General features: G+C 45.7%; 1 protein-coding gene across 1 annotated transcript in view; it reads left to right on the top strand.

The window, feature by feature from the left end:
* LOC144805628 (uncharacterized) overlaps positions 1–19844 on the top strand; it is a 35710-nt gene that overhangs the window by 10078 nt on the left and 5788 nt on the right. Inside the window, exon 2 of the mRNA XM_078672151.1 lies at positions 3256–3374. The gene's annotated coding sequence lies outside the window, so the exon portion shown is untranslated. The remainder of the gene's footprint in view (positions 1–3255; positions 3375–19844) is intronic.

Raw genomic sequence — 19844 nt, 5'->3', positions numbered from 1 at the left:
ACAATGTTTAATTACATTAATATAAAAAATGAATTACTAAAATATAATTAACAATACTTAAAATAACTTTTAATAATTAAATAATTAATGAAAGTAAAAAAATATATTTTTTTTCATCATATTTCTTAAAACATATATATATATAGTAACAAAATTTAATTAAATAATAGGCAATATTGTATATGTACCCCAAAAACCCAAAACTGACCCTGAACCCTAAAAATACCCCTTTACCCAAAAACTGAAAACTGACCCTGAACCCTAAAAATACCCCTTTACCCAAAAACTGAAAACTGACCCCGAACCCTAAAAATACCCCTTTACCCAAAAACTGAAAACTGACCCTGAACCCTAAAAATACCCCTTTACCCAAAAACTGAAAACTGACCCCGAACCCTAAAAATACCCCTTTACCCAAAAACTGAAAACTGACCCTGAACCCTAAAAATACCCCTTTACCCAAAAACTGAAAACTGACCCTGAACCCTAAAAATACCCCTTTGCCCAAAAACTGAAAACTGACCCTGAACCCTAAAAATACCCCTTTGCCCAAAAACTGAAAACTGACCCTGAACCCTAAAAATACCCCTTTGCCCAAAAACTGAAAACTGACCCTGAACCCTAAAAATACCCCTTTACCCAAAAACTGAAAACTGACCCTGAACCCTAAAAATACCCCTTTGCCCAAAAACTGAAAACTGACCCTGAACCCTAAAAATACCCCTTTAATTTAACATAATTAGCAATTAATCAATTAAATTAAAGTAATTACCAATTACATTTTTATTAATTAAAAAATATTTTTTAATTAACAATTATTTAAATATTACTACCAATTATTAAATTTACATATTTAATTAATTATAATTAAATTACTTCCCACCCTATTCCCCTATAAACCCACAACCCGCTACAGAAAATACATTATTTTAATTTACATAATTAGCAATTAATCAATTAAATTAAAATAATTACCAATTAAATTGTAAATAATTAACATATATTATTTAATTACCAATTCATTAATTATTACTACCAATTAATAAATTTACATATTTAATTTATTATAATTAAATTACTTCCCACCCTATTCCCCTATAAACCCACAACCCGCTACAGAATAAAATTACACAATCCTTAAAAAAAATTATTAATTAAAAATAATTATAAAAAAAATGACACTTTTCACATATATTATAACATAAAAACACTATAAATAATTAAATATTATTTAAAAAACTATATTTTTTACTATCTAGATTATATACTTGGATATTTTCACTGTCTATATTATTTACAGTCGATATTACTTCACTTACCTTAAAAACGATATTTTGACTGTCGATATTCTGTCTAGTCGATATTTTCTCCAAACGATATTTAAAACTCGATATTCTTTCCAGTCGATATTTTGGAGTCGATATTATGTCTGTGCACCTGTTCATTTGTATTAACTGTTTCTTTTTTGCAGCATTTGGAAATGCATTTTATAGTTTTGTTGCTTTTTGTTTAGTTTTTTCTTGTAGGCTGTTACCTTTGGTTTAAAGGGAATGATGTTGTAGTGTGTGACCTTAATGCTGCAGTTTGCATTTCATTACCATCATTTGCTTATCCTGGAGAATCTCCAGGGTGTAGGAGGTTTGTTGTTCCAGAGTTCTTTCTTCAGCTTCTGGGCAGTTGTCGCTCTGTGGCGATCTGTGGTCCTGTTTCTCTGCTCTTCTTGCAGCAGCTCTTATCAGAGCTTCATTCTCCCGCCAACGATAATAAGAAGCCAGGCATCACCCAGCACACAACACAGCCTATGTTGGGCTAAGTCCATCTGCTCGGTATAGTTAGAGCGAGGATAAAGTTATCCGGACCCATCAGGCTGTGAATGTAACCTAAAGGCTTAAGATGAAATGAAGAGCTTACCTCCTTCCTGAGTGGCTCCAGACTGCTGTGTGCAGACCCGGTAGATGGCAGAACCCTGGAGTATGTATGTATAAATCAGATTATGTTGGAAGTAACCTGCAATATAGTGGCAGGCAGTACCCTGCCAAAGAGTAGGAATTCTCATGGAATTTTATTTCCTGACACATTTATGGAGATAGTCTTTTAACAGGCAGAAGAACAACACTGACCACACATTTTCCTGGCACTGTCTTTAAAATGACGTAACCATTAGGAATGGCATTTCTTTCTGCTGGAATAATAACACAAGTTATCTTGTACTCTGCTATGATGTTGCACGACAGATCTTTGGCTGCAATGCCTTACATGTTTCATTCAAACGTGCTTTCTACAGGGCACATGCATGATTTGCTGCTGTAGAGGTATAATGCTCCTGTGTACTGTGGCAGACTCAGAAATATTGAAAAACGAATGATTTCTCTTTCAGCACTTCATGTAAAGCCTTTCATTTTTTGACTCGTACATTTGGCAGAAACATAACTTAGTACCATTAAAACAGTTGTGATGGGGAACATTCATGTGGGGTTAGGACTGGCTCGACCAGAGTGCTTGCTGACTTGGAGGAGTATGGAGTTGGTCCGGTCCGGTGTCGAACCAAGACAGCGATGCTTTGCTGCAGGCTCGTTTGCCCTGATAGCTGGTCAACAGTTTGAGGAGGAGGAGGTGAAGAGCTGGCTAAGTGTGCCATGAGGCTGACATTTCAGTACATCCCTGAGAAGTGAGCTTTGAGTCGATGTAGTGTTCCTCTTATACCACGTGCAATTCACCCTCTCCAAAGCCTCAAGAATTCCTGGGTGTGAAGGGCGGCTGATTCTGATTGGGTGCTTGATAGTTTTCCAGAAACTCATGTTCTTGATTGTTCATGTTTGTCAGTAGTTAATTAAACACGTCCAGGGGTTTTATCTCTTCAGTTGGCACAAGCTGCAATAAAAGTTTCTTTGTCGCTGCAAAAAAATATGAATGGCCGACAGCCTCTATAGATCAAATAATGGAAGGGCTGGAGAACTGTCATTCATCTCACTGCTAAGCAGAGCAGTGTCATGCTTCACCCTCACTCAGGCCTCTGATTTTCACCAACATCGCTTAGAACACTGGGACTTTAGAGCCCATCCTTTTAATGAGAAAAACAAAACTACAAGTCCCATAAGCAATAGTGGCGGAAGGTGTCATGCATGACCTGGGGCAACATCTGATTCAGCACATCCAGTTCCATTTTTTAAGTATTTGAGACAATATTGATTTATAACCTTTGTTTTTTATGGTCATGAGTCACCTGAATACTAAAAACGTGTCTTTTATTTTCAGTATCAATTAAGTAATGGTCACCAGTTTGGAAGCTCTGTTAAATCTTCAGTATTTGTCATTGATCTCCATGTGTGGCTGGTTTGGTTCTGCCCCTGCATCGTTCCCGATAACTCGCACAGGTAAGGAGCTTGTAGCAGCAACATGATAACCCCATTGTCGTCAGTAAGAAGTGGGCTCTGAGGCAGGTATCCGATAATTTTTGTGAAACAAGCAAGCGCCAATATCTGCTATGTACATTTGTTGAAATAAAACACAATCAAATCACAGTATACTGTTCCGGAGGTTCCGTCCCAGAGTCATTATCTGTAACTGAACGCAGTCACCCTAGAAAGCATGTGCTTTTAAGACAAGTTGCGTTCACTCGCCTTCAGGTGACATGCTTCATCATTGGGCTATACTCCTCACCAGGCCGGCGCTACAATGCCTTGCGGGCACCACAAGAGGGCATTTTGTCGGACATCTTTTATAAAGTATGCCGGATGAGCATAGTAGGACAGAGGATGTTGTGTCATAAGATGTGAGATTGGTGAAAGTCTGAATATAAGATCAGCTATCGACCAGTTGCCGCAATATAGTTAATGTGATCATACTAGTCCATGTTAAGATTAAAAATAGTGGCAGAGAAATTGAGGAACTAATGGCCCCTATCACTGTGTGAAAGTGTTGATCACCTATGGACCTGCTGGTAATTTGGAGTCTATACTTCAGGTCAACATTTTTCATGCCTTGTGGAGCAATCTGTTGGCATTTCATCAGGACCAAATATGGGAAAATGGGTAAATGTGACCTAATCTTCTCCACCGCGTGAGGAGCTCTGTAACTCAAAGCCCTGCACTGTGCATAGGTGATTAGGTGCCTATTAACATCTTACTACCACAGGTGAGCACTGTTTAACAGAGTGCACTAGATAAGTAACCCTCCTAAAATTCAGGACAAACTGACTTATCCAATAGCGAGGACAGCGTATCAGAAGGCAACTGGTTTGAAAAGCACATGCTTCCTAGGGCGTTCAGTTAGAGATTATTTCTGTGGGACTGAACCTCTAGTACAGCATACTGTGAGTTGAATTATAAGAAGAATGTGTATACTGGACTGTCATTTCCTCGTCATCTTTTATGATATGTAAAATAAAACACAACACACCTGGAGGCCAACAAATCTATCGTACATTTAATGCAAAAATAGCAAAAGGCCAAGCAAACAATTGTCTTTGCAATGGACGAGAGCATCCACCCTAAAGCAAGTTGGAGTATATAATGCTAATGCTACACAAAGTATTTTTATACACTTTTCTCCTAATACAAGTCAATGAAACATGAACACGTGATAGAAACAGTTACTGAAATGAAACTAATGAGTAGGAGGCAGGATCTTCTCTCGAGAGGAATGTGAGGAGTCCGTAAGGTGCAGATAAAAGATACACAGGCAAGCTGCAGAATTCACTGTTTCTGAAAATAACACTTCTGTTTGTCAATATTCAATTTACTACAAGATACAGGGAAGTGTGCAGTTGGACATCACTAAATAAAATGGTTCTGGGCCCTAATAGAATCATATAACTTTGCAGGCATATTAAGGCAAACAGACACATCAAATTAATATAAGAATATTGTAATTTGGTAATGTAATATATCAATGCAGGTTGTGGCATTGATGTGTATGATGTGTAAACAATTATCGGTATTGAAGAAACCAGTATATACAGTTATGTTTTCTCAATTCCTTCTTCCCAGTGGCCACCACTGCTGCTATCCAGCTGTGTTCAGCAGTGCCTCCTGTGACCTGGAATCCTGCATTTAATCAATACCAAAGGTCGTCAATGCTTCTAGCCAACTCCGGGTCACTGGTGCCACTCGCACCCCACCACCCTTGGGCCTCTTATTCTTTTAGCTAGCTCCAGTCAGTAGTGGCCCCTTGGACCTGTATGTAAGCCTACTAGCCAGTGCCTGTTAGTACTGCCCCTGGGACCTGTTATCATTCTAGCCAACTTGAGTCATTAATAGCACCTTGGGACTAGTGATCATACTAACCAGCTTCAGTCAGTATTGGCTCCCTGAGACCTATTATCCTGCTAAGTAACTCCAGTCAGTAGTGACCCCTGTACCTTAAATCCTGCAAATATTCAAAACCAGAGGTTAACTCTACTGCCAACCAGTTTCAGTCAATATTGACATGTTTGTTACACTGCTTGTAATAAATAACAGAGGCCAGCGTTGTTGCTAGCCAGCTCCAGTCACCAGTGCCCGTCACATATTATCCTCAATAGGATCAATGCCCAAGACCTGTGCAGCTGCTAATCTGCTCTAGTCAGTAGTGACCTCCCAGACCTGTTATTCTGCATATAATCAGCAAGGCTTCGGCCCTAATAACACTCACCCCACATCCTTATGGTATATTAGCAATGTCATTTATTTACTTACATCATAAGGTAGGTATCGCACTATGTCACACGATCCCAAAAACAAATAAAATCAAAAATTGCCTAACCATTCAGCACTCCACCTTGTCAAAAATGACCAAATCACACCAAGCACTATAGCCTGTCACATCACATGGCACACTCAGCAACAACATGACCAGATACCACGGCAGAGATTTGGGGCCATTAATCCTCTGTTCGAGGCATGTGTGCCGTAGATGCACATGCTTTGCATACTCCTGCCATCTTCAATCAATCATCAGAAAATTTCTAGAGCGCACTACACACCCGCGAGGGTCTCAAGGCGCTGGGGGAGGTTGGCTGCAGCTAGCGGTCGAAGAGCCAGGTCTTGAGTAGACTCCTGAAGGTCTGTGGGTCTTCTGTCTGGTGTAGGGGTAGAGGGAGGGCGTTCCATGTCTTGGTGGCTAGGTGGGAGGAGGTGGTTCTGTGGATGCGTGGGACGGTGGCCAGTGAGAGTTCTCTGTTGGGTGTGTAGAATGACAGTCGTCAGTTGAGGTATCCTGGTCCGGTGTTGTGGAGTGCTTTGTGTGCGTGGGTCAGGAGTTTGAAGGTAATTCTTTTGTTGACAGGGAGCCAGTGCAAGTCTCTCAGGTGGGGGCTGATGTGGTCTCGGCGGGGAACGTCGAGGACTAGGCGTGCCGAGGCGTTCTGTATTCTTTGAAGTCTGCTGATGAGCTTGGACGGGGCTCCGGCGTAGAGGTCGTTTCCGTAGTCGAGTCTGCTGCTGATGAGGGCGTGGGTGACGGTTTTCCGTGTGTCTGTAGGGATTCATCTATAGATCTTGCGGAGCATGCGGAGGGTGTAGAAGCAGGTTGAGGAGACTGCGTTGATTTGGTGCCATCTTGTGTTGGGTCCGGATGTTTGCAAGTTGTTTTTCTTCGAAGAAGTCTTTCCAGTCACGAGTTAAGGTGACTCCTCCTTTCGGTGATAGTGGGCATGGGCATTGACTCCATTGTTGTTTTTTACCCCAAACTGGTTTGTATGTGTATTGCTGCGCTCCGAAACCGCTACTCTGGTTCCTCTCAGTGCGCAGTCCACTCTACCCTCAACGATATTGATTAGGTACGCGTTTCCCTGTTCTCTGCGTTTCAAATCGATCGACAAACTCTCCATTTTGGATAGAAAACCTTGTGGGCAATCGTTGGGCCTTGCTACATACGGCCAGCCATCTGCAAATGGAACGGACTCCATTCCATTTCTGTCCTGGGTGCCACGCCAAGTACCCTCGCATGACCTACATCAAGTTTGTAACTTATGCCTCTCTCCAGAGCGCAAGGAGGAAGACTGCGACGCTTGTAAGTCGTTTCGGTCCAAGAGGACTCTACCCGATCATCAGACACGATGACGAGAGAGGAAGCGTCAAAGTATTTAACACACTCTTGGATATCTTTGCAGAAGAATCTGACCAAGAAGAGATAGAAGCGTCCTCCGTAGAAGAAGAGGCTTTCTCGATTCCAGAGTTCGATTCCGAGCTCGAAATCTATCTGGAGTCCCAAGATGTGCCTTCGGGACATACTTTCGGGGGAAGAATCTGACCAAGACGAGATAGAAGCGTCTGCCATAGAAGAAGAGGCCCATCTCTGTGCCAGAGCGCAATCCTTGGGGCATGCTGGGGCAGCCATGTGATTGCAATTTTATGTCATGCCAGTACCATAGGCGACTGACCAAATGTATAAGTTATCATGCGCCCTTTCTGACAACTAAAGTGGCCTAATAAACAGCATTTGGGTGTCAGCTCAATACTTAGTTGTGTGACATGCACCATTTCTTTTATATCTAGTTGCCAGAAGGAGTGTATTGCATCGCAGGATCATGGTTACTGTAAGAAATCAGCCCCCACAGTGTTGCAGCGCAAGCATATATCTGAGCAAGACCCGACCATTCGATGAAGGCCTTGTGACGTTAAGTAGGTTCTTTGCAGAAAATTATAATGTATCAGTCGAAAATGTGCATTACTGGAAACCATGCGTGTCAGTTCACAGGCCCGCTACCAGTCTTGATCTTCCATTGGAATGTCAAAGTCTAAATTCCAGGCCTCTCGGACCCGTGTGTAGTGCCTACTGTATCTGATCGCATTGTACTGTAAAGATGCATAATTAGGTGTCTACACGCACCATAGGTTAGCAGTGTCTCCAGGGTTTGAGTATGCAGCGGAGCGGTCGCAAAGCATGGCTAGGTGTGCTTAGTTACGTCTGCCAAGCATCACATGTTGTAAAAATTGCCCCTGGCTTAGACAAAACTCTTTGCGGGAATGTTTAAGGCGATAAGTCTCATCTGGGTACAATTCACCCTATTGCTCGCATCTCCCTCCCTCCATGCCTAGAAGGACATACTGAGTGCTATCTACCTGATTGGTTTTAATATCCAGATTGGGAGCTCCCTATGGAATGGTGCGCGCTTAAGTACTCTCACTACAAACCATTGCCATACTCTGGCCGCCTGTCGCACAGTATATGGAGTATCTCTCGGTGTACCTGATTCCTCTATTAACAGCTCTGGAAGACAACCTGCGTCCACCATTCCCGCCAAGAGCCACATTTCCCAACTAGGGAGCGATCGAGCTGCGTGTTGCAATTGAACGGCATAATATTAGGGGTCGAAATGTGGGACCTCCAATCCCCCGCTGCATAAGTCCTGGTCAGTGTGGCCAAAGCCACTCTGCTATGTGTAATGGCCTTGTTGAAAGATTTAACAAGACCATTAAGGGCATGATCGGTGGACTTCCTGAAAAACTCAAAATAAGATTGGATGTCTTACTTCCAATCCTGCTTTTTGCCTATTGGGAAGGGCCTTAGAAGGGAGTGGGGTCCTCCTTATTTTAGCTTCTGTTTGGGTTTCCTGTCGGGACCACTGTGCCTTGTGAATGAGGGATTGGAGAAACCTCTTGTTGAACCTTAGCAGATATAGTGGACTCTGTGCTTGGCTTTTGCTCCAGGATGTATGAGTACGTGGAAAAAGCAAGCAAAAACATTGAGGACAGCCTAGAGCTCCAGAAGCTCTGGAAATGCTAAAAGGCTGCTATGGTTGAGTTCCAGCCAGGGCAGATGCTGTGGGTTTTGGGGCTGTGGCTCCTAGGACTCTGCAAGGTAAGTGGAGTGGACCCTACCCTACCCTAGAACGAAAAGGGGCGGTCACCTACCTGGTAGACCCTGGCTCTGACAGGAACCCCCATAGTGTCATCCATGTCAACCGACTCACACCCTACTGTGACATGGCAGATGTGACCATGCTCGTGGTTACAGATGAGGATCAGGAAGCAAAGAGTGAACCTGTCCCTGACCTGTACAGCAATCCAAAAGATGGGTCTGTGGAAGGTGCAGTCTTGTCAGACACCCTACCTGCCCATCAGGAGACTGATTGCAGACAAGTCCTAAATCAGTTTGCTGGGCTCTTCTTTTTGACCTCCCGCCAGACTCGCTGGTGTACCCATGATGTAGACGCTGATGAAAGCCTACTTGTCGAGAATAAAATATACAGGCAGACTGAACATGTGAAAGAGAGCATCAAAGCTGAAGTAAGCATGATGCTGGAATTGGGAGTTCTAAAGACTTCTGAGAGCCCCTGGACCTGCCCAGTTGTCTTAATCCCCAAGCCTCATAAACAGGATGGTAAGAAAGAAATGAGGTTTTGTGTGGACTATTGGGGCGTGAATGCTGTGACCAAAAGCAATGCATAACAAATTCCATGGGCAGATTAACTTATTGACAGGTTGGAAGCAGCCAAGTATTTGAGTACGTTTGATCTCACTTCAGAGTACTGGCATATAGGTCTGACTCCAGGAGCAAAAGAAATATCTGCATTTTCAACCCTAGATGGGTATTATCAGTTCACTGTAATGCCCTTTGGTTTGAAAAATGCACCTGCCACTTTTCAAAGGTTGGTGAACTAAGCCCTTGCTGAATTGGAATCCTTGAGTGCAGCATATCTACACAATATTGCTGTTTTTAGCTCTACCTGGCAGGATCACCTGATCCACCTTAGGAAAGTACTGGAGGCTCTGAGAAGTGCAGGCCTCGTTATCAAGGCATGCAAGTGCAAGATAGGGCAGGGAAAGGTTGCATACTTGGGTCACCTTGTGAGTAGAGGCCAGGTTCAACCCATACAACCCAAGTTCTCTTCCAGGGGATCCTCATCAATAGTCATAAGCACTGAATATTCCCGCCCACATGCGGGGACCCCGGAAATAATATAAAAATATATATGTAAATCACATATAACTGGCTCGACATATATGTATGCACATATATCATTTTTTCTCACACCAATGCAGCCCCAAAACTGAGGTTAAACAATGTAATTACTCATACATGTACTAAATTATCAAGCAAATAAAAAACATATTAGGTCAAATGGCCCTTGAACTCTGTGTTTTAAGTAGCAAAATACTCATAAATCATGAAAATTGCTAATAAATGGACATTGTTAGCCCATAGGCTGCATTGTTAAAGCAAAAGCATAGAAAATGAAACCATTTTCAACAAATAAAACTGGCACCGTGTCGTTAAGGCAGCTATGACCCCTGGCTTCCCATCGTGCCTCAGGGGTGACAGTTAGGACAGTTGTTCTTTCCAGCTCCTTCAGTCAGGACCCTGGTTTAACAGCTCCTCCCTTTTTTGACTTTCTGTCAAAAAATACTAGGGATTTTCCTCAATTTTTACTTTCACTTGACGTCTTTTAAGCTTAGAGTGTTTGTGCTGCCTTTTTTGACTTTCAAAAAAAGAATATTTTTGTCAAAATGCCTTCTATTCTTGACACCTGCCCTTCCTGTGGGAAGAAGAAGTCCAGGACCTGTGTGTATCCTCTGTCTCTGTGAGACACACTCTGCAGACCCTTGTGAACACTGCAAGAATCTTTCTAGGAGAACCCTCAAGGATAGAGAGAGGATAAGGATCTATGGCCTCTCTGAAAGAGGTAGGCCTCCTGAGAGACAGAAAAAATGAAGGACGCGATCGACGTCAAGAGAAATCCCGACTTGTTCACTTTCGGCGTCAGGATCAGTGTCGAAGCTTCCAGCGGCGACGAAGACGACGTCGAAGACGAGTCATCTTCCTTCAACGATGAAGACTTCAGCGTCGAGATCCAAGGTACCTCCGCTGACGTCAACCGTCGACGCAGCATCATAGGCCTTCGACGGCGAAGCTTCCTCCGTTGACGCCTAGTCATAAGTGTTCGACGTCGAGGCACACTCTGGCATCTCACCACCGGTGCTTGACATCGAAACACACTCCGTCGTCACCTCACCACCGGCGCTCAACGTCGAGACACACTCCGTCGTCACCTCACCACCGACGCTCAACGTCGAGACACACTTGGTCGACGGATCATCACCGGCACTCGACTTCGAGGCAGTCTCCGTCGATGCCGCACCACCGGCGCTCGACATCGCAGCATCCTCCGTCGTCGTCAAAGCATCGACTCTCGACGTCGAGTCGTATGTCGTCAACTTCTCAACACCGAAGTCTGACGTCGAGGCAAGTCTCTCCGTCTGAATCCCAGAGGTGTTTGACGCCGAGCCATAGATCCCCGCAAGGAGAGGTTCAACTAGCCTCGAGCAGCTTCCATCATCGGTGTCGAGGCCGGTCCTGCCCAGGTCCACGTCGACCCAGAAAGCTACGATGTCAAGTTTACCATCTCCGTCGCCAGGTCACAGACAGCCGTCGCAGCAGAGATCTCCACAGTCGGCGTTGGCGGCAGAGGGAGAGACGACCTCAGGGAGACACTCTAGGTCTACTGGGAGTAGGAGTCTTCCTGCTAAAAGGAAGACGGGTCCAGCGGATGAGGCATCACGGAGTCGCTCAAGATCCCGGTCTAGAAGCCTTTCCAGAGAGAATTTGCCTCCAGTGAGCCTTTCATCATCTTCTTCAGGCTCTCACTCTTCTCACCGGAATAGATCTCCAGATGTAGTGATATATTCCTCCAACAGTGAGAGGTCCAGGCATTCTCCTGATGGTTCGCTGCATGGACAGAGGAGATCACCCCCACCAACAAGTTTGCCTGTGAGGAGAGATACTCAGAATTCGCCCTCCATCAGGTTGTCACCAAGATGGTACAGGCCTCTCCATCACAGGGCGCCAGACAAGGAAACAGCAGCCAGGCTGGCAGCAGCTCGAGACAAACCAGTGTCCAGGCCCAGAGAACAATCGCGCACCCCGGTGTGCTCCAGCAGACGGAGGTCCAGGTCTAGGAGCAGAAGAAGGGAACGCAGATCTCCCACTTCTTCCTCTTCCCCTACTCGATCTCATAGGGATTATTCTCAGACCCTGACGGACAGTCCTCCATCCAGAATATATCCCGTGGATGACATCTTTACCTTTCAAGACATCTTGGGCAGAGGGGCTCTTAAGCTGTGTGTTCCCATGACAACGCACCAGACCAAAACCTCAGTTATTTTTGAGACTTTGCATCATAGGTCTGCGCCCAAACCTCTGCTACCCTTGGTTCCGGGGATTATAGAACCGGTTATGGTGGTGTTCCTCACGCCAGCGACAATAAAGGCCGCTCCAGTGAGGATTCTCAAGAAATATCGCTTGCCAGAGGAGGATCCACTCTTCCTCAGAGGCGTTCGGCCACCAGACTCGGTCATCATCGCAGTGGTGAAAAAATCTCATGCTGTAGCTTCCTCCTCCACAGTACCTAATGTTAGGGGAGAGCAAGTCGCAGGATTCATGTGGAAGAAGAGTCTGCAACACCTCAGCCTCACTCCTGAAAGTATCCAATGCGATAGCGCTTTTCGGCCGCTATGATAGGTCCCTGTGGGATTCTCTGCAGCGGTTCATCGAGAAACTTCCGCAAGAGGACGAAAGGACTTTGAGGAGATTCTCTTGGAGGGCAGCCAAGTCTCCAACCAAATCATCAGCGCTGCAGCGGAAGGTGCGACCCTCTCAGCGCATGGCTATGCCCTCGGAGTGTGTGCAAGAAAGTCTTCCTGGCTACGTCTTACTGCATTGAAACCAGAAGCTCAATCCCGGATCTTGAACTTGCCTTTTTCAGGAACATCGTTGTTTGGGGCAGGTACCGATGAAGAGATGCAGCGGATAAAAGCATAATTAGACCCTCTTAAAGCTGTGGGGATTGAAAAGAAAAAAGAGTTTCAGAGGAGGTTTCGTCCCTACAGTAAAGTCTCTTCCAAGCAGAGGGTTCAAACCCCTCAGTGGCAGAAGGGTCAGGACCAACAGGGGCAGCAGAAGTCTCAATATAGAGGCAGGCGTAATTCCAGAGGTGGTGGAAATCAGCGCCAGGGCAACAATTCCAACAAAGCCCAATCCAAGCCATTAGTCCTTCCTTCCCCCAGCGCCGTTAACCACTCCAGTGAGGGGAAGCATCGCGCATCATATGGAAGAGTGGCATACCATTGCAAAAGATCGCTGGGTGTTAGCTACACTTCAGAATGGATACTGTCTTAATTTCCAACAACTGCCTACACCCGTTCCTCCAATGCCAACATCAAGTCATCAGCTTGTGGTATATAAATAAATAATACCGGATCTAGGTTTGACTGGACATAGTAATAACAGATAGCTCAATAAATAAGAGTCAAGATTCGAGGTAGTAGGAGTTTGCAGGTTTAATACAGCATAAGGACAGGAACAGGACAACCTGCACGGGAATAGGATGGCAGCGCTGCCTGGGACAGGATTGGACTGGCGTAACATTTAATAACAGTACACAAGCATATATACTAAAACAGTTGCATTGCAATACATACAATAGGCGGAGCAGTGGGTGTGGTCAATAGCAGTCGCGAAAGATAAGGGTGAAAGTAGGTGTAACAGGAGGCGTATACATAGACATGTGATGTAAACGTAACAGAATATGTCATAAATGGGGCGGAAACATGGAGGGGGCTACCTAAGGAGCCGGGACCTCCAACCTAATGGTGTGCGCAAACTGACAATGACGTGTTACTAGGAGAAGCTGGGGGCTATGAACTCTGCGCTAGGAGCAGAGACTGAAGTCTGGAGAGTCAGGGCGACATGTACCTAAACCCTATCTAGTATCTAATGTTTAGAGGACATGTTGATATAAACTAAGAGTCAGGAGGGGAGAGGCTAACAGACTCTAAGACTGGAGCATGCATTATTCTACATGTAGTGCGTGTTGAGGAATATTAAATGACCATTAAATGCAGTATTTCTCTTACATGGAGACGTAAAGGCTAGACAATGACAGAAACTATTGATGCGATTCAGTAGTTTAGGAATGCAGAGAAGGAGGGCTGGACTGATAACTAGAATCATAACATACTCTTGGCAGACTCGTGGGCAGAGCCAGGCCGAGCCGGGCACTGTGAGGCAGGAAGTAAGTGAAGGGTCGAGGATACAGGTGGGGGCTGTATCGCTCCTCAACATGGGTTCAGGAGACAGGAGCCGAATCTGGTGTCCGGGCCCTTTTGAGGCCTAGAAACGGGGACTGTACAATGAAATAACGTGCACACTGAGAAACGTGGCAACGTAACTTTACATAGGCCTGATATTCGTAGTATTCACGAGAACTGGAAACTGGCATACTAGAGATGGACACAACTGTAATTGCGTCTTTAATCAAACATGGGAAATACATATGCATATTAATCATGCACACATAACATAGGATGGGGAACACGTAGGGACACAGAACATGGCAAAATTTACTTTTCCACAAGCTGAAACTTCTGAAAAAAGAAGTGGCTATCCTTCTCGAAAAGTCGGCCATCGAGAGGGTGCCAATCTCTCAAAGGGGGAAAGGAGTGTATTCTTGATATTTTCTAGTCAGGAAAAAGGGCCAGAAAGCAGAATACAGACCCATTCTGGACTTGAGAACACTCAATCTGTATGTCAAGAAAGAGAGGTTTTGCATGTTGGCGCTTCATCAAATATATCCGCATCTCACGAGAGGAGATTGGATGTGTTCACTTGACCTACAAGATGCATATTTTCATGTGCCGATCGCTCACAATCACAGAAGATTGCTTCGGTTCCGGTTGGGGACCTCTCACTTCCAGTTCAAAGTCATCCCGTTCGGGTTGAAGTCAGCACCTCGAGTGTTCACGAAGTGTGTCGCAGTGGTAGAGGCCGCTCTACGCCGCAGGGATGTCTTCGTGTACCCATACCTGGATGACTGGCCGTTGAAAGGTCCTTCCCCAGACAGTGTAAGAAATCAATTTCTGAGCTGCATCGACCTCTGCCACCGGTTGGCTCTGCATGTGAACTTCAACAAGCCAATCTCACAGCCTACTCAGAAGAAACATTTCCTAGGAGCTCTGCTAGACTCCGAGGTAGGAAAAGTGTTTCCTTCGGAGAAGAGACAGTGTTCCATAGTTCAGAAGTGTCAACTGGTGCTTCGCAGCAAGGACCTAAAGGTGCGAAGGATTGCCTCCCTGCTAGGGTCGATGGCATCCTGCATTTTCCTGGTCCCGAATGCCAGACTACGAATACGTCCTCTTCAGCAGGATCTGGAGGACAAGTGGGACCAACAGTCAGCATGCTGGGATGACAAAATCACACTGTCAGACGCAGCGCGGGCATCCATTCCTTGGTGGGCAAAGAAGAAAAATATGCAGGTCGGAATTCTGTTCCATCAAACTCCTCCTGCCCAGACGTTAATCACAGATGCATCTTTGCAAGGATGGGGAGCACACATGGGTCATCTCCAAATGCAAGGTCTGTGGTCCCTCAAAGAGCGTACTTACCACATCAACATGCTGGAGTTGAGGGCAGTCCACTTCGCCCTCAAAGCGTTCCTTCCCTCGATTCAGGACTCGTCCGTGTTAGTACAGACGGACCCCACCATCACAATGTACTACCTGAACAAGCAGGGAGGTACACGCTCACGGGCTCTTTAGCTGGAGGCCCAAAACATTTGGCATTGGCTCCTGGCTCGCAATCTATCAATCACAGCAGTCCACCTCCCAGGAGAACAGAATGTGACGGCGAACGCTCTAAGCCGGCATTTCGAAGACAGAGAAGACTGGGTTCTTAACGACAAGGTTGTCGAAGACATCTTCCAGTCTTGGGGTCGTCCCACCATAGATCGCTTCGCGGACGACGAAAACACCAAATGCCGAGACTTCACCTCAAGATTCTACCGCCCAGGGTCGAAAGGGAATGCCCTTTTGATAAACTGATCAGGTGAATTTGTGTACGTCTTTCCACTCCTTCCGCTGATCCCGAAGGTGGGGAGCAAGCTGACGAACTCGTACACAGCGATGAGCCTCATCGCCCCGATTGGCCGAGACAATGGTGGTACACGGACTTTCTCCATCTGTCAGTGAGCCCGCAAAGGAAGCTGCCATGCAGGCCCGACCTGCTATCCAAGATGAAAGGGAGGATTCATCATCCCAACCTTCCGTCACTGAGCTTGGCAGCATGGCTCCTGAGGTCATACAATACGGCCACCTAGGACTTCTGCAAGACTGCATGTCCATATTAAAAGAGGCACGGCGTCCTTCCACAAGACATTCTTATGCATGCAAGTGGAAGCGCTTCTATATGTGGTGTATGCAGAACGACTTATTGTATCTGGCTAAAGCTGGGTTGAAGTTTAATTCTATTAAAGTGCATTTGGCTGCGATAACAGCTTATAGGCGATCACCTTCCCAACCTTCTTTTCTTCCAGTTGCAAGCTGTGAAGGATTTTCTGCAGGAGTTCGAAAAGGTTTATCCCCCAGTGCAACCTCCGTCACCCCCCAGGGAGGTGAACCTGGTGCTATCAAAATTGTTGGGTCCACCTTTTGAACCCATTTATAAAGCAACTTTGCAGCATATTTCGTGAAAGGCTGCTTTTTTGGTAGCAATCACGTCGGCTCGCAGGGTGAGCGAAATTCAAGGTCTCTGTGCCAAAGAGCCTTACACAGTGCTCTGTCTGAATAGGGTAGTGTTGAGAACACATCCTTCTTTTCTACCTAAGGTGGTGTAAAATTTTCATGTAAACCAGACCATCTCTCTACCCACCTTTTTTCCCAATCCCTCCACACCAGCTGAGAGGGCATTGCATTCTTTGGACCTGAAAAGAGTTCTGAAATTTGACCTTGATAAGTCCAAAACTATACGTAAGTCTGATTAGTTATTTGTCAACTATGGGTCGATCAGACCAGGTTATGCAGCCTCGAAACGTTCTATCTCAAGGTGGATAGTTTCTTGTATTAAGCTGGCTTATCAGTTGGCGGAGAAGACCCTGGGTGTTTTTCTCCCAAGGCACATTCTACCAGAGGGAAAGCGGCTACTGCGGCTTTTCTTAATAATTTGCCTATGTCTGAGATTTGTAAGGCAGCGACCTGAAATGTATATGTAAATGTAAATGTTTTTGTGCTTGTATAGTGCACAGCTACCCGCTGTGGGTTTCCCGGCGCTTGTACGAATACCGCAAGGGAACCCTTCCTAGCTTTCCCTGTGAAGTGTCCACTCCTGGGCACCCCCATGTTGCAGACCAGGCATCCCTTGCGTTGTGGGGGCCGTTGTGGAGACTAAGCAAGCTATTGCCCAGAGTTGCAGCCTGGGACCCATGATCAGAATAGGCACTGAGGCGAGAATATCCGGTCAGGGGAATTAATGAGCCCGAGACCCGCCGTGGCAGGAATCGAACCCTGGTCCCTGGCCAGAGCTCTGCATCGAGGTCTGCCTGCTCTAACCATTGAGCCACACTTCTCCACCTGAAGGTCCGTCCATACATTTACCAGGCATTATTGTCTAGATTCAGACGCTAGAGCAGGTACCCAAGTAGGCCTTGCGGAATCTGTTTAACAGCTAGCTTGGCTGTTACAATTGTTTTGGTTGGGTCATGTTTCTTCTCATTTGCCTGCTGGTGGTTGGTTGGGCTTGCTATTCTAGTCAGTGCTTATGACTATTGATGAGGATCCCCTGGAAGAGAAGGATAAGTTACTTCCCTGTAATCCTAGTTCTCTTCCAGGGGTATCCTCATCAAAGTCATAAGCAACCCAGCCGCCTCCCCAGGCAAATGAGATATGACTATGTGTTTCTAATTCATTGTTGAGCCCTGTCTTCAGGGTTATGCAAAGAACAACTGACCTCACTGTCACCCCTGAGGCATGATGGGAAGCCAGGGGTCATGGCTGCCTTAAAGGCACGGTGCCAGTTTTATTTGTTGAAAATGGTTTAATTTTCTATGCTTTTGCTTTACAATGCAGCCTATGGGCTAACAATGTCTATTTATTAGCAATTTTCATGATTTATGAGTATTTTGCTCATTAAACCACAGAGTTCAAGGGCCATTTGACCTAATGTGTTTTTTATTTCCTTGCTAATTCAGTACATGTATGAGTAATTACATTGTTTAGCCTCAGTTTTGGGGCTGCATTGGTGTGAGAAAAAATGATATATGTGCATACATATATGAGGAGCTAGTTATATGGGATTTACATATATATTTTTATATTATTTCCAGGGTCCCCGCACGTGGGCGGGAATATTAATTGCTTATGACTTTGATCAGGATACCCCTAGAAGATAACCCCTGGAAGAGAACTCAGGCATCTAAGTCTCTTCCTGAGACACATTTGCCTAAAAAAAATGGGTCTCTCGTCGTCGATGAAGACTTCCGTTGCCACTGCTACGACAACGACTTCTACCTTCTCTTCTCCTCAACCTACAATGATTATGCTGTCGGCGTCCTCTCAGTTGATGTTTGTCATGGTGTCAGTGAAGCCTCGCCCGTCTGCCACCTCCCTCACTTCGTTGTCGACGAAAAAGAGGTATGTCTCCAGTAAGTCGCCGATGGATGCCTCCTCGCCGACGAGACGGTCGATGGCTCTCAAGGCTCTACCTGCTTCGTCAACAGATGCCTCGTCGACGGTTGCCTCAATGACAGCACAGAAGCCTTCCCTTACGTTACTTCGTCGTCGACCGCTGAGTTGTCAGCGGCATCCTTGGTTCCACCTTCAGCTTTGATGTCTCTAATCCCCTTGAACTCTTCAGCAACACTTTTGCCGCCTTCAGGAACGACGGATGTTTCCCTACTTCAACGTAGGAATTCTTCTTTGGATCTATTGCCAATTCAACCATCTCCAAATCTTCCTGTGGAGCTTTTTGACTATGGGGTTGATAAGGAGGATTCGGAAGAGGATGACAGGTTCCGTGCTGCTCGTACTCCTTTGGAGCTTCTTATCAAATGCCAAGATATTGATGATGACCAAGGATATGATTATTACCTTGAGCCTAATACTCAACCACCACTTGAGAATCCAACAGTGCAGATGCCCATGTCTCTCATCTCTAATTTGCAACATATGCTTGATGACTACTCCCGCTGATTTCCTCCCTCGGAGTCGGCCTGATCTGTCCTACAGACGCATCTTCCTCTGCCTTCATTGATCATCGAGCCGCCACCTCCGGTTTCTCCGGTGGCATCAATGTCTCATCACCCGGAGGACGCACACACCACTGATGATGACAGATAAAATGGGGAGTTGGATGATAGAGCCCTCCTTACTGAGTGGGACAATTATCAAATTCAGACTCAGTCACCTACCACTCCAATTCCTGTTGACTCTCCGTCAGCTGACATAGGTGGGTTTCATGTTAATGGACAGGGAGTCCAAGAGATTCCAACTTCCTAGAGTCACCAAGGAATACGACTGTTTCTTGTATGATTCCAAAGATCAGCCACGGAAACAGGTTTGGGCTATCCCGATCATTGACTTAATCTGGCAGGACGGTTTGAAGGTCATGAAAACCCTGCTTCCATTCCTGCAGTCCTGCTACGCCTGGATATGAAGTACAAGGCCCCGGATGATTCCCAGTCTGTCTTATTGGTCAACCAAAGCCAGATTTGGTTATCTCCCAGGCAGCACAACGTCGTGCCAGGAATCCCTCGTCTCCATTATCTGCTCCTCCTGATCAAGATGGCAGACACCTTGATTCCATTGGAAAGAAGTTTTCCACCATGGCGGCAACTACTTTCCGGGCGGCTAATTCTCTTGCTATTCTAGGCCAATACGACAGGCAAATGTGGTCAGACATTTCCCCCATTTATTGATGTGCCGCCGTACTGCGGCGTCCCCAGTCCACAGTCCCTGCCCGGTAACGTCGGGTTTTCACTCAGAGCCCCCTCTCTGCCTCCTCCAGCAGTCACCAGTACCTTGTAGTCCGAGGATGTCCTGTGCGCGCAGCCGCGTCTGTTTTGGTTTTCGCCGCCTTTATTCTGTGTCTAGGAGCAG

This window comes from Lissotriton helveticus (genome assembly GCF_964261635.1).
Source record: "Lissotriton helveticus chromosome 1_1 unlocalized genomic scaffold, aLisHel1.1 SUPER_1_unloc_17, whole genome shotgun sequence".
Classification (NCBI taxonomy): Eukaryota; Metazoa; Chordata; class Amphibia; order Caudata; family Salamandridae; genus Lissotriton; species Lissotriton helveticus.
The sequence above is the reverse complement of the archived record's forward strand: the minus strand, read 5'-3'. Positions and strand labels throughout refer to the sequence as shown.